Consider the following 11,997-nt stretch of genomic DNA (forward strand, 5'->3'; position numbering starts at 1 on the left):
GTATATAATATGTGTCTGAGATCCCCATTGCTTGTAGCATCTCTCCTCACAGCCACATTTGGAGTCAAAGAAACAACTGTTGAAAACCAGAGAATTGGGAAATTGGTCATATAAATATATGAGAAAAAGACTGGGAGTGTTTCACCTGGGAGAGACTGGAAAGGGCATTATTTATATCAGATTTTAGATTTCTGCGTATAGAGTACACAGAAAAGAAACTGGAAATGTCTTCATGTATCCCTGTGCAAGAGGAATACCATAATTTCAGTATCTAAGAGCAAAATATCTGTCTATCTGGAATGCAATAATAAAGTTATATGTATTTTTAAAAATTTTTATAAGCCTTATGTCCAATGCACTAACCTCAACAGTACTGAACTGGATTTGCCCTTTTGCATGATTTGGCTCTCTTTGTCTATTAAAAAAACACTGAAGGCAGAACAATTTACAGACTGGATGCAAGTTCCCTGTTTTGGGATGGACTTCCTTTATTCTCTACTCAGAAAGGGGAAATGCTCTAAATGAGTCATCTGATACAATGCACACTGTCTGCAGCACTACTATAAAGACACATTTCTTCCCTACCAAAGAGTTACAATCATGAGAACCCACACCACCTCATCACCACCTCATCACCACACACGGGCAGTGAAGCAGCACAAAGCTTCAGAGGGTTTTCCAAAGGTGTCCAGAATTGCCCGGGGATGTGCAGAAACTGCATAGGAAATAGCAGCTACAGATCCTTTCAAGAGAAATATTAGTTCAACTGCAACCAATTTCCTGCCTTTTTCCATGGGAGACTGTTTTGCATGAGCCTATTTTTAACTTGGGTTATGATTTCTTTACAGTGCTGTGATAGCTACAGGAGGACTGTTTGCAGTTTATCGAAACTTGGAAAAATGGACTTATTCAGGTAGTATGTAAAAGCAGAAATAATACTTTGACTCTTTATTTTAGAAGCAAAAAATCATAGAAGAATTTACATTGAAAGCACTGGTGCAAAACAGTATGACATCAAGGTCTTGACGACTGGTAAAAAGAAAAATACAGAGCAAGACCATCTGACTGCCAGCTTCTATGGAAGGTGTAGTCTGTTGGCATTAGCCATTCCAGGAACTCCCAGCTTGATTCAAGTCCTTCAGCTGAGCTGCTGGCCTTGTGTGTGGTGATCAAGGGGGCACTGACAGTGATTGCTCCTTTGGCCCTGAGCCTTTGCTGCTGACATCTGCTGAGGGTCCTGTGACATCTAAAGTTTGGGGGTTGAAAGATCCTCTGCAACCAACCTCTTGAGACCTTTTGCACCTTCAGATCTGCAGTTTCTTACCTCTGTGTTTTGTCTCTAGAAGCAAATAAAACCACAACACAATGACCATAGTGTTGTTTGAGAGTACATCTATCCACACCATGCCAGGAGGCTGGGTGGTGCCCCAAGTGAAACACATATGTGAACACCAATAGCAATTGTAGTTTCCATAAAGAGCTTCCTACACGGCTGACAAGAACAGCCAGAGGTAGGGGAGGAGAGAAAGCAAAGAAGAATAAGAAAAACTGGTATACTTGTTTTATTTCAGTTATAACTGAAATGGGGATGGAATGACATCTCCAAGGCAGCATTTAAAAGTGGCTGAAGATGTTTTTGAAAATGTATGAGCATAACTGAGCCACGAATTTCACCGTCTAAATACTGTGCAATCAAAACAACAGAGCAAAGATTTTAGTCTTGAAAAACTCAATTGAACCAATTTTAGGATGATTGACAGCACATAGTGATCAAAGGGATATATTTTTAAACCTGAAAGACAAACAAAACCCTTTACCAGCCATCACAATCCATTCTTCCACTGAGTTCACTATTCACCATGTTAAATGAAGAAGTTTAGTCTGAATTTTATACTGGATTGAATATCCAGTGCAGTCAATTGGGCTGTAGAGAGCAGAGACTGAATGTGGAGGACATCTGAAAGATTATTCTGTTTAGATGGAGGAAAAACTACCAGGAATCATACAGCCTTAGGGCAAATACTCATCTCCAAACAGATTCTGAATGAGCAAAGAATCAGCTAGAAGGGAAAAATATATTTATCACTGAAGTTAGTTGTATTTGAGATGTCAGGAAACATAAAAATGAAGTGAAAAATAACCTCAAATAAAGCAAACTCAGACACTGCAAAAATCAAGACTAATACCAGCTAGTTCTCAAGACACATGGGGAGAAAATGAAAGGAGCAGCAAAGCCATTGTGTAGGATTGCCTCCACCATGACCACATAATATACTCATGACCTAAACTGCTAAGTCAAAACCTTGTCTCAGCTTTCCAGGAAGATGATGATGTCAGGTATGGGGAAAGGCAGAATCCCAAAAGGTGCAGAGAGCATGGAAATGGAAATGACCACAGTCAGGGAGCTCATGGGCTCAGCTCAGATAATCTCTGTTCCGGAGAGGAAATAGCATCTGCAGTTCTGCCTGGAGACAACAACCAGTCTGAGACCTTCTGGATGCATTAGAGGAACATCAGATGCTTTACTTGTGGAGAATAAATATTCTGAACATTTTTGGGTGAGAAGAAAATGACTACGAATTATTTTATCATCTTCTATACTTGTGTGAACAGCTTAGGTGATCTTCAATTTGTTTTGCAGAATCTGTGGTATGTGTAAGAGGAATCAGGGAAAGGTGGAATTTGCACTCAGTTTGATAATCAGTAATTTAATTTAGCGAAGTCTTCCCATGTTAGCAAAAATTAAATTTTTAATCACCAGGTTAAATAAAGAGAACATTTAAATACAGAACTGAGGACTTGCTTAAATTTCTGGTGCAAATTTTCCCTGTTATCCCAGATCTGCATATCCAGAAAAAAGTAATACATTAACTGGTGTAATGCAAGGCAACAGGGTGATCTCCACCAGAATATGATGTTTACAAGACATTCTAGAATTAAATCTGCAATTCCTTAAAACTCAGCTTATTGCAGTATAGGAAGTTTATGTTTAAGACTGATAATTCCTGCCAGTATTAGTGCATAAAAAGCACATGGTCAGACCACAATTCATTATTTCATTGCTGCCTTCACATAGCATTAAAACACTTTTAGGACTATAAATATATGAATTGAGAAAGTGTAAATACATCTTATAAGGGACAAATCACACCTGAGGTGCAGAGCACAGCACATGACTTGCAAAGACTGGGCTGAGGTTAGAAATACACACTTGTGAAAAATGCTTCTGTTTGGTATAATGTACTGATTTCATCAATACTTCTCTAAGGTTAGTATCTTTTGTATTACTTTCTTCCAGCTAAGAATGTTGTTGAGTCCCCTTTTTTCAACTAGTAGTGATGTGAGATGGCTTTGTGCAAAACCCAGCACTCTGTTCAGAAGGGAAGGGTATAGATGTCCAAGCAGCAAATTAAACTGTCAATGGCTCTGCAGCCTGCAACCTCTGAGCCATTCAAAGCAGTAAAAGACAGGAGTAATCTGAAGCAAGAAAGTTTCTCATTAATTTATTCTGCAACTGAATACTGAATCTTCATCCTTTACTCAGGGAGAAGTTGACAGCTACAAAGATGAATGAGAAACAAGAAAACTGAGAGGAAAACAGAAAAAAATCTCCTTTTCCTACGGGAAAAGTGATTAGTTTTTCCACGCTGTGTAACTGCATGCTTTCAGGTGTGTTTCAGGCTCAAGAATTTTACTGTCCTTTGTATTTTTCCTTTAAAATACCCACAAATGATATTTCTTTTCTGAATGGGCCCCAGCCAGGCCTTTCCTTTCCTCAAGATTAATACTCTTGATTCAGCCAGCATTTGAAAACTGTCGCAACTTTTCAATCAATATGTCTAGAGGATTTTCTTATTAGCATCTGATCTGCATTTCTTGGAGAGGTCTTTAGCCCCAAGCACATAATCAATAGTTTGCCAAGACCTAAGTTCATTGGGATAGCTTCTCAATACTATGCAGGAACTTTTTTTTTGTTTGGTTTTTTGTTTGGGTTTTTTTTTTTTTTTTTTTGTTTTTGTTTTTGGTTTTGGTTTTGGTTTTGGTTTTTTTGGTTTGGTTTGGGTTTTTTTTTTGGTTTTTTTTTGGTTTTTTTTTTTTCTTTTTGTTTTTGCTATGGTTTTGTGAATTTAAAAGAGAATTGTGATGGAAAGAAACACTTCCCCACTGCCAAAAGTGAATATAAAGCTTACAGACATGCTCCATAAAAGTCATCTTCCTCCTTCAACAGGAAGTTTTAGATGATGGGGAAAATGTGCCTGAGGACAGCATGGGCCTTGGAGTGGGAAGATGTTTTTCTGAAACAATTTAATTATTTATTTTTGAATAAATAGTCTTTTCAGAATTATGAAAGTTGTTTTACTTGGATTACAGAAAGGCATGATACATTTGGGAACAGGCTTTTTATTTAGGGCATTTCTTCCGCAATTTGCTTTGATGTCAGCAAAACACATGGGTGAGCATTGCCAGAGGGGGATCTTGTGTTTCAGACTTATGAAAATCCATTCTTTGCAGAACATATTGGGAAAAACTAAGGAATTAAAAAAAAACAAAACTCCAAAACCATAAAAAAGTCAAACCAAAAATAACCTGTGTGTGTCCTTCCTTCTTGCAATAACTTTATCCATCTTCAAGCCATGGGTGTCCGTGCCAGCTCTCCAAATTCATCGTAAGTGACAGTATCTGTTAGGACTTTGTCTAAGGGGCAAAATCACAGGTAAGGACTTCTTCCCAAGTTGAAGCTCAAACTAGTTTTGATACTGCAGGAGAAGACACTTCTCTTTCACTCTCTGGTCCCCTTAATGCACATACCAGTGTCTGGATGCTTCGGTTGATGGTCAGCTTTATCAAGGCTGGACACACATGGAAGGAAGAAGCCAAGATGGAGACATTCAACATTTTTCTGAGCCCCAGCAAATTGTCTCTGCAGCCTGGAAGTTGCAGAGACTTAAAAAAGCCAAGTTTATTTGCAGAACTGATGAAGAAAGTATTGCAATTAAACTGACATTTTATACAGATATATAAGCCATTTTCAGTGTATCCTTCTGGTTTTTATAATCAGTATCCAGTGAACTCCAGCTTGGAGATATCTTTGAAACTCACATGTCTGGATTTACAAATAAAACCAATTTATAAGAGCTGTAGCAAGCACTCAGGTCAAAGTCATATTTTAATTCTAAAAAAAAAAAAAAAAAGGAGAATGAAACTTTGCAAAAACATCTGTGAATTTGCTTTCCCTTGTCTTAATATCTAGTTCCAGGGACTCCTTAGCGAAAATGACAGTAGGATGTAGTAGGATGATTACTCCTTGAAAAAGACAACCTTGTAATCCTAGGTGCATTACCATGTAGTGTGTGTGTTCAAATGTTCACCCAGGAATGCTCTGGTGCTACAGGTTTACTGACCTGTTTGCTCGATGGGAATTCTCTTGCATTGCTACATAAGAAAGCTACTTTCTTCCTCTGTAGGCAGCAGTTGTTTCTGGTTGCACTCCATTTTCTTAGTAATTAGCAGTGAAAGCATCAGCTCCCACTTCTCTATGGGCAGCAGAAATGACTGTGACCACAAGGGAAATCCAGCCTCCTCACAGTCCCTTCCTTTGCTTTTGTTACACAAGATTTCATAAAGGTCATGATGTGTGACCTTACTCAGCCTATGTTTCTTTACAGACAGCTGACTTTGATGTGAGAAAGTTCAAAACCCATTCATGTAATAAAACTTGACACCACTTCATAACAAGAAACAGATAAAAAAGAGATTAAAATCTGCTATGAAATTCATGGGTTCTCTTCTCATTTTTCCCAGGCTTCTCTGATGGGACAAGGAAAGCAAACCATCATCTCTTGGTTAAAACATCTATAAGCTTTTCCCTACGTCTCTTCAGAGCCACATGGTGTCAGGTAAAGTGCTTGCAACTGAAATAATTGGAAGTAGTTTCATTAAAAGAAGGCTTTAAAAACTAACAAGCCAAACAAAACTGGAGTTTTAACTTGACCTAACATACTCCTAAAATAATTGAACACACTGTAGTCCAGGAATTCAGTTTATCCTCTTGCATTGCACTGCACAGAATTATGGGAATAGAAGATCACTGGGAGTTAATAAGAGTTAATCATTGAACCACACACTTATTTAAAATAACTATTTTTACATGAAGTAAGCAGGTAGCTCAAAACACTTAAACCATGCCACCCCAAATCAGAAAATATGAGAGCTCAATGTAACAATGTAAAATAGGGGAGTAAAACCCACTTGTTTATTGTTCACAGACAAGCAAGGAGACACAGATAAAGACTCTAATGCCCATGTGTTACATATTTCCTTGACAGAATCTCACTTACCTTCCCAATGCATAGGCTTGTCAACAGATGCAGCAGAGGAACTGATGGCAAAACTCTCTGGGGTTCTGGGACGAAATAGTTATCTTCCTCAGGAAAGTTATTCCTGTGATGTAACTTTTTTCACATTGGAAGAGATGGGTCTTGGGCAAGTCAAGTGATCTAAAAACACTGACCCAGGACTTCCAAAACTTCTAACTCTGCAATTGCCTTTTGGTCTGGGAAATTTGGAGCTTGAAGGCTGCCCTGGTCCCCTGGGGCTGGACTTAACACACAGCTTCAAGATCTTTACAGCCAAACAGAAGAAATAGTTTCACCAGCAGTCTTGATTCTACCTGTCTGTGCCTTGGAGAAACACTGGGATCCCAAGAGAGAAGAAATTCTTTCAATTAAGATTTTCCCTCTCTCCCCCAAACCCAACAAGTCACAAGACAATGTTTGTGTAACAAATTAAGGTTTACAAACATAGAAATGCCTTTTAAAATAATCCAGAAACACAAAAAGAGAGAATTCACTGTGAGTGGGGTCTGCAGAAACATGAACTACCTGCAGTTTTTACTATGCAAAAGAAGAGGCCATCTGCTGTTGAGACTGAATTTTTTTGCATCTTAAGGGCAAGTTATCCAAGAGTCTTTTTGCCTCACAGCCCTGACAGCTTGCAGGGCCCGTGCCCAAGAGCAGCAGTGTGATATCCCAGCAGCGTGGGATGCACGCTCAAGGCATTGGTAATGCAGCTAAAAATACTACAGGATTAAAACCAGCAGGGAGCTGTGCAAAGTTTGGGTGCCAACAGAGGTCACTGTTGCATATCTTATGTAGCAGTATAATTCTGGCAACTATTTTCTGACCTAGCTGTGCTGGGAAAAGACTGTGTCTGCGCTGTATTTTTTTTCATAGGCTCTTGCTTATGGTGCTTTATATATTAGCGTGCCCATATAGAATAATTTTCAGATCATCCAGTCCGACCATAACCCTAGATAGTTAAAAAGAAGTTTTCTCTGTCACATAATGATAAAAGCAGACCTTTACCACTGATCTGTTTGAATATTCAGGCCTAGCAATTAGCAACACTGTCTGCAATACAGTTGATAATCATACTTCACAGGGATAATAGAGGTGAATCTGGGGAACCACAGAGCCACACACAGCAGCCCACAGCAGCTCCGATGTCTCAGCTGGCATGGAGAGGGTATCTGCTCACGTGCCACGATGTTGTGGGCACATGTAACTGAGAGAGGGACTTGGCATGGCTTTTTGGCAACCTCCACATCTGATTCATGCTCCAAGAGAAATACCAGAACACTCTTCTGCTAAAGCACCAGGAAAAGGCCCCTCTTCTGTGCTGGACACATCAGCTGGAGACTCAGCTCTGCGGGGAGAAGAGTTTTTCAGGGGGGTTTATCCTTTCACCAGGGGTTTTCTTTCCTTTACTTGCCAGATCATTCATCCTAGCCACCTCCTTTCACACTGCGGCCCCCTCTCATGCTCCTGCATCTCTGGATATGTAGCAGAAAATGTTACTATAATTAATGTGCCACTGCGGGATCCTGTCCTGTGCTCTCATTCTTGGATAATGACTCAGCCCCTCTTTTATTGCCCCTTATGGCAGTCCACGTGCATCAGTGCCTTTACCTCAAATGGTAATGTTTTTCTTAAGGACATGGAACATATCACTTGCTGGGTGATGCCAGGTAGAACACAAGCATGTTTGATCCTACCAGTGTAACCAGAAAATCCAAAGGGGATTTTTTGCCTCCCAAATTTCCTGCCTCTCCTTAGATTGTCCGGCTCACATCTGTAACAGCTCACAACCAGGCTTGTCAGCACATGGCTCATTAAAAAGCCATGGCTTCAGCTTCTTTTGGCCTAAATCCTTCCCTTCATGGTGTAATACAAATACTGGTCTGTGCATTGAGTACCTTTGTGGGAGATTAAGGGAAACAAAAGCAATCTCTTATCAGCCTGTTCAGTTCTCTGTGGGTGTCAGTGAGTGGTGATGCTCAGAAGCCTCTGTGGTCTTCAAGAATGGGGAAGTGGAAAAATCCCTGTGGATGAGACTCTGACCTGAGGAATTTGCCTTGTAAATTACACTAAAGTGTGCAACAGGTGAGAGGGTTTAGTGCTGTCCTCCTGCATTTTTTTTCATTTCCTCTCCTCTCCCAATCATATCATACCATCATATCATATCATATCATATCATATCATATCATGTCATCATATCATATATCACATCATATGATCATATTATATCATATGCAACCTGAAAAGTATATACTTTGGTTTTTTTTAAAAAGGAAAATATATAACTATTTGTCAGGGCTGTTCTTTTCAGTCGCTTTCTACTCTATCCTAACTAAAACTCATTTCTGATAAATTACTAGAATTTAATTCTTGAAGCATGTGACCTATCAAACTTGTGTTAAAAGCCAGAATACCTCAGATTTAAGCTGCCTCTAGTAACAAAGGCTGAAGGTACAGACTGAGAATTGCCACCTTGCCCTGCTAATACTGCTTTTCCTCAGGAATCTTAGACATCTCATGAATTGTGGATCCAGAGAATTTCTCTTTAAAACATTGATCAAGACATAATTTGGCTAAAACCATCCTGATTTATGGCAACTTAAAAGTATTGGACTGTCTGTTAAAGCATTAGAAAGCACTGAGAGTTTTGTGGGCATGTAGTAAGGAAGGAGGAAGAGTGCCATTTTACTTAATACTAGCAAGCTGGATGTTGGATTTATTTTTGAATAGTAAAAATGTTAAAATCAGGTAATCAAACCAAACATGGATGGAAACATAAGTGGCACCTCTCCTTTCTCTTCTAGACCCTACTTGTCACATGAGCAAGAATATCAGAGGGGTCAGGCTTGCTGATACAGCCCATACAGGCTGCTGCCAGCAGTCCTGGACCCCAGCTGTCTCCTGTGGGAGGTGGAAGGATGGAAGGGGTGTCCCACCTGGATCTCCAAACCTTTACCTCTGCTAGAGCTAGGATGGTGGTGGCTGTGCTGGGCAGCATGGTCATCCTTGTCATGCTAAAACAAGGATGGGTTGAGCACAGTGAGGATGGGCAGCAGCTGTCAGCTGCCACTACCAGAGGTCAGGGCAGCCCTGGACAAAGCATGAGGGGCCAGAAGCTGTGGCTTCCTGGCATTGTCCTCCTTTTCCTCTTCCACACACCTGTCTTCATCCATTTTCCATAACTCTTTTCTTCCCATCCTGCCTGAGCAACTGCATGAGTGTAGGTGGGGGGACCATCAAAGTGCCAGGTGCCATGGCTCAGCTGAATGAGGAGGTCTCTGCAAGGTTCACAAGATCTTTCCACTGCCAACTTCAGATGCTGTGGCAATAGCTGGGCCTTCCCAGAGCAAGAGGGAGGTTTTTAAACACTTCCTCCCAAGCCCAGATTATTAAGCAAAAAAAACCTCTTTCCTGGATGAGGCAAGCACAGCTAGGGACTTGATCAGGGTGTGCTGCATTAGAGTGTAACCAGAGCACAGCCCCCCCCCCCCTCTTTTATTTTTATTGTTTTTAGATTAATATAGTTTTCCTCTCCTCAGCCTCCTTTCTCCAGCAGGTTTCTTTTGTCACAGCAGTTACCTGCCAGAGTGGCATCTCCAGTTTGTTAGAAACAGGACTGAGCAATTGGGTTTGGATGTATACTTTATTCAGTAAACAGGGCAGCAGAAGTTAGACAAAACTATTCACAGCTAAAATAGAAAATGGTTTGAGGTACCAAAAGTTGCTGAGAAGTTTGAAGCTCTTCATCTCAACATTTCTAGAAAAAAAAATTACGTGCAGAAATTGTTTCTAATCAAGACTGTAAAACACAAGCAAAACTTCCAGTTTCTGCTTGAACAATATGCTCAAAATATGTGGCTTAGTTGAAATATTTTTTTTAATGCATTTTCATTCTGATTTCTCCCAAAACAATCTGAGATGTCTTGGCAATGGCTTTGCAATTGCAATTTGTTAGGGAAGAACTTGCCATGGCAGAATTAACTGAGCCTGGTAAGACCCTGAGCCTGTTCTAGAAACCTACTGATACACATCCCAGCACTGATCCTAGTGTAGTTAACCATGTAACTCACCCTGCAGACATAGCTCTCCTCCTTGTTGTCTCCTTAGGGTTCTTGGTGTGGTTTCAGGGAGCTGTGGCAGACCCTCATGCTTCAAAACCTAGGGCTGGGTGGACAGATTACTTGGCTCAGCTGTCCCTGGATGGAAAAAATTCCCTGTCCTGTGATCTGAGAATAACGAGGCTTCTTAGAAAAATACAACTTTTAAAAATCTCTACTACTGATCACCCAGAGAGCAACCATACCCGACAGAAATGCAGTATCTTTTGTTAGTTTCTTGTAGCACCATTACTCACCACTTCTGGAGACTGCTTGCCTGCTTCATGTGTAGGACTTTTTTGTATGAGACACTTTATTGTTGTGTTTCATACTCTTGAAAGTATTCAGGCAGGACTGAAGCTGAAAGGTGCTGGTCATTTCATAAACAACTCAGGGAAATATTTCCCCCTCTCCTGACACTTTTGCCATTTAATCTGAAGCAAGATAGGACAAGTGAATGTGACAAGTTGAAAGAGGCAAGGCCACATGAAAGAGGTATAGCTAGTGTCCTTTTAGAACATCATTTACCCCTTGAGCCTCATGAAACATTTCCAGAAAACACATCTGACTACCATTTCAATTCAACCTTTAATGGTTGCCAAGTTTTTTTTAAGTTTAAAATAGTGCAGAGTCCTAAGGAAAGATTTGGAGGTGTCTCTGCTTGTGCATTCATCTAACCATGTACTTCAAGTGGTTAAGATTTGGAATTTTTTTTCTCTGTTTCATTTTTTCCTAGACTGACCTCATCTGAGAATGGGATTCTGCCTGTCTCATCAGAAAGAAGTTGGCACATATTAGATGCAATTGTCTAAATAATAAATATGGTAACAATTATAGCAAAGCCCCTTCTGAATTTGACTTGTCATCAAACTGGGGTTATATGTAGTAACTTAATCTTGAAGTTCCCAGACCTTTCCAGTTCTAACAGTTGGTCTGTCTATCTTTACCTCTCCCCCAGTGAAGGAAACACAGCAAGCCATTTTGTGTACCTCTGTCTCCAGGGAAAAATCATCTCCAGTCATACGATCTCACCACGTGGATCCTTGCTAAGCTTAGTGAAGGATGGAGCTACCAGGGTAGCTGAGTTTCTTCCTCTGTGGCAGTGGTTGCAGCTGAGACACTGATGAAATATATGGGGCAATCTAAGAAGAAATGAGAATGGGGGTGTGTGTGAAGGAAATTCCATCACATTTTGGGGAAAACAAATAGAACTACTGATGTAAAAACCATATATATATTATACAGTTTTTAACAATATCCTGTTATTCAGGAACCACATATAATCAAATAACACAACCTGTTATATGCAACATTAAAAAACATTTTTTCAACGCCTGTTTTCTTCTGATTGTGCTTTTGTTTTTTTATTGAAAAAAAATGAGACTTAGCTTGAATTTGCCTTGTGTTAGGACAAGTTTATTATAAACATATGTGAATGTTTACGTGAATGTGCCAATACTGGTGGCATTATGATTGAGTGTACTTAGCAGGAAAGAGGATAAAATACATATTTAGATGTCTATAGCTGCCATAAAGATGAAAAC

At 39.9% G+C, this 11,997-nt stretch overlaps 1 long non-coding RNA gene across 1 annotated transcript in view; it reads right to left on the bottom strand.

Annotated features, from left to right (window-relative positions):
* Window positions 1–10,891, bottom strand: part of LOC139792442 (uncharacterized) — a 47,306-nt gene extending 36,415 nt beyond the window's left edge. Inside the window, exons 1-2 of the long non-coding RNA XR_011724278.1 lie at window positions 10,711–10,891; window positions 7,365–7,704 (exon numbers count right to left, since the gene is read on the bottom strand). This is a non-coding gene — a long non-coding RNA (uncharacterized lncRNA). The remainder of the gene's footprint in view (window positions 1–7,364; window positions 7,705–10,710) is intronic.
* Window positions 10,892–11,997: the final 1,106 nt, after the last annotated feature.

Source organism: Heliangelus exortis, chromosome 2 (assembly GCF_036169615.1).
Source record: "Heliangelus exortis chromosome 2, bHelExo1.hap1, whole genome shotgun sequence".
NCBI classification, from domain to species: domain Eukaryota; kingdom Metazoa; phylum Chordata; class Aves; order Apodiformes; family Trochilidae; genus Heliangelus; species Heliangelus exortis.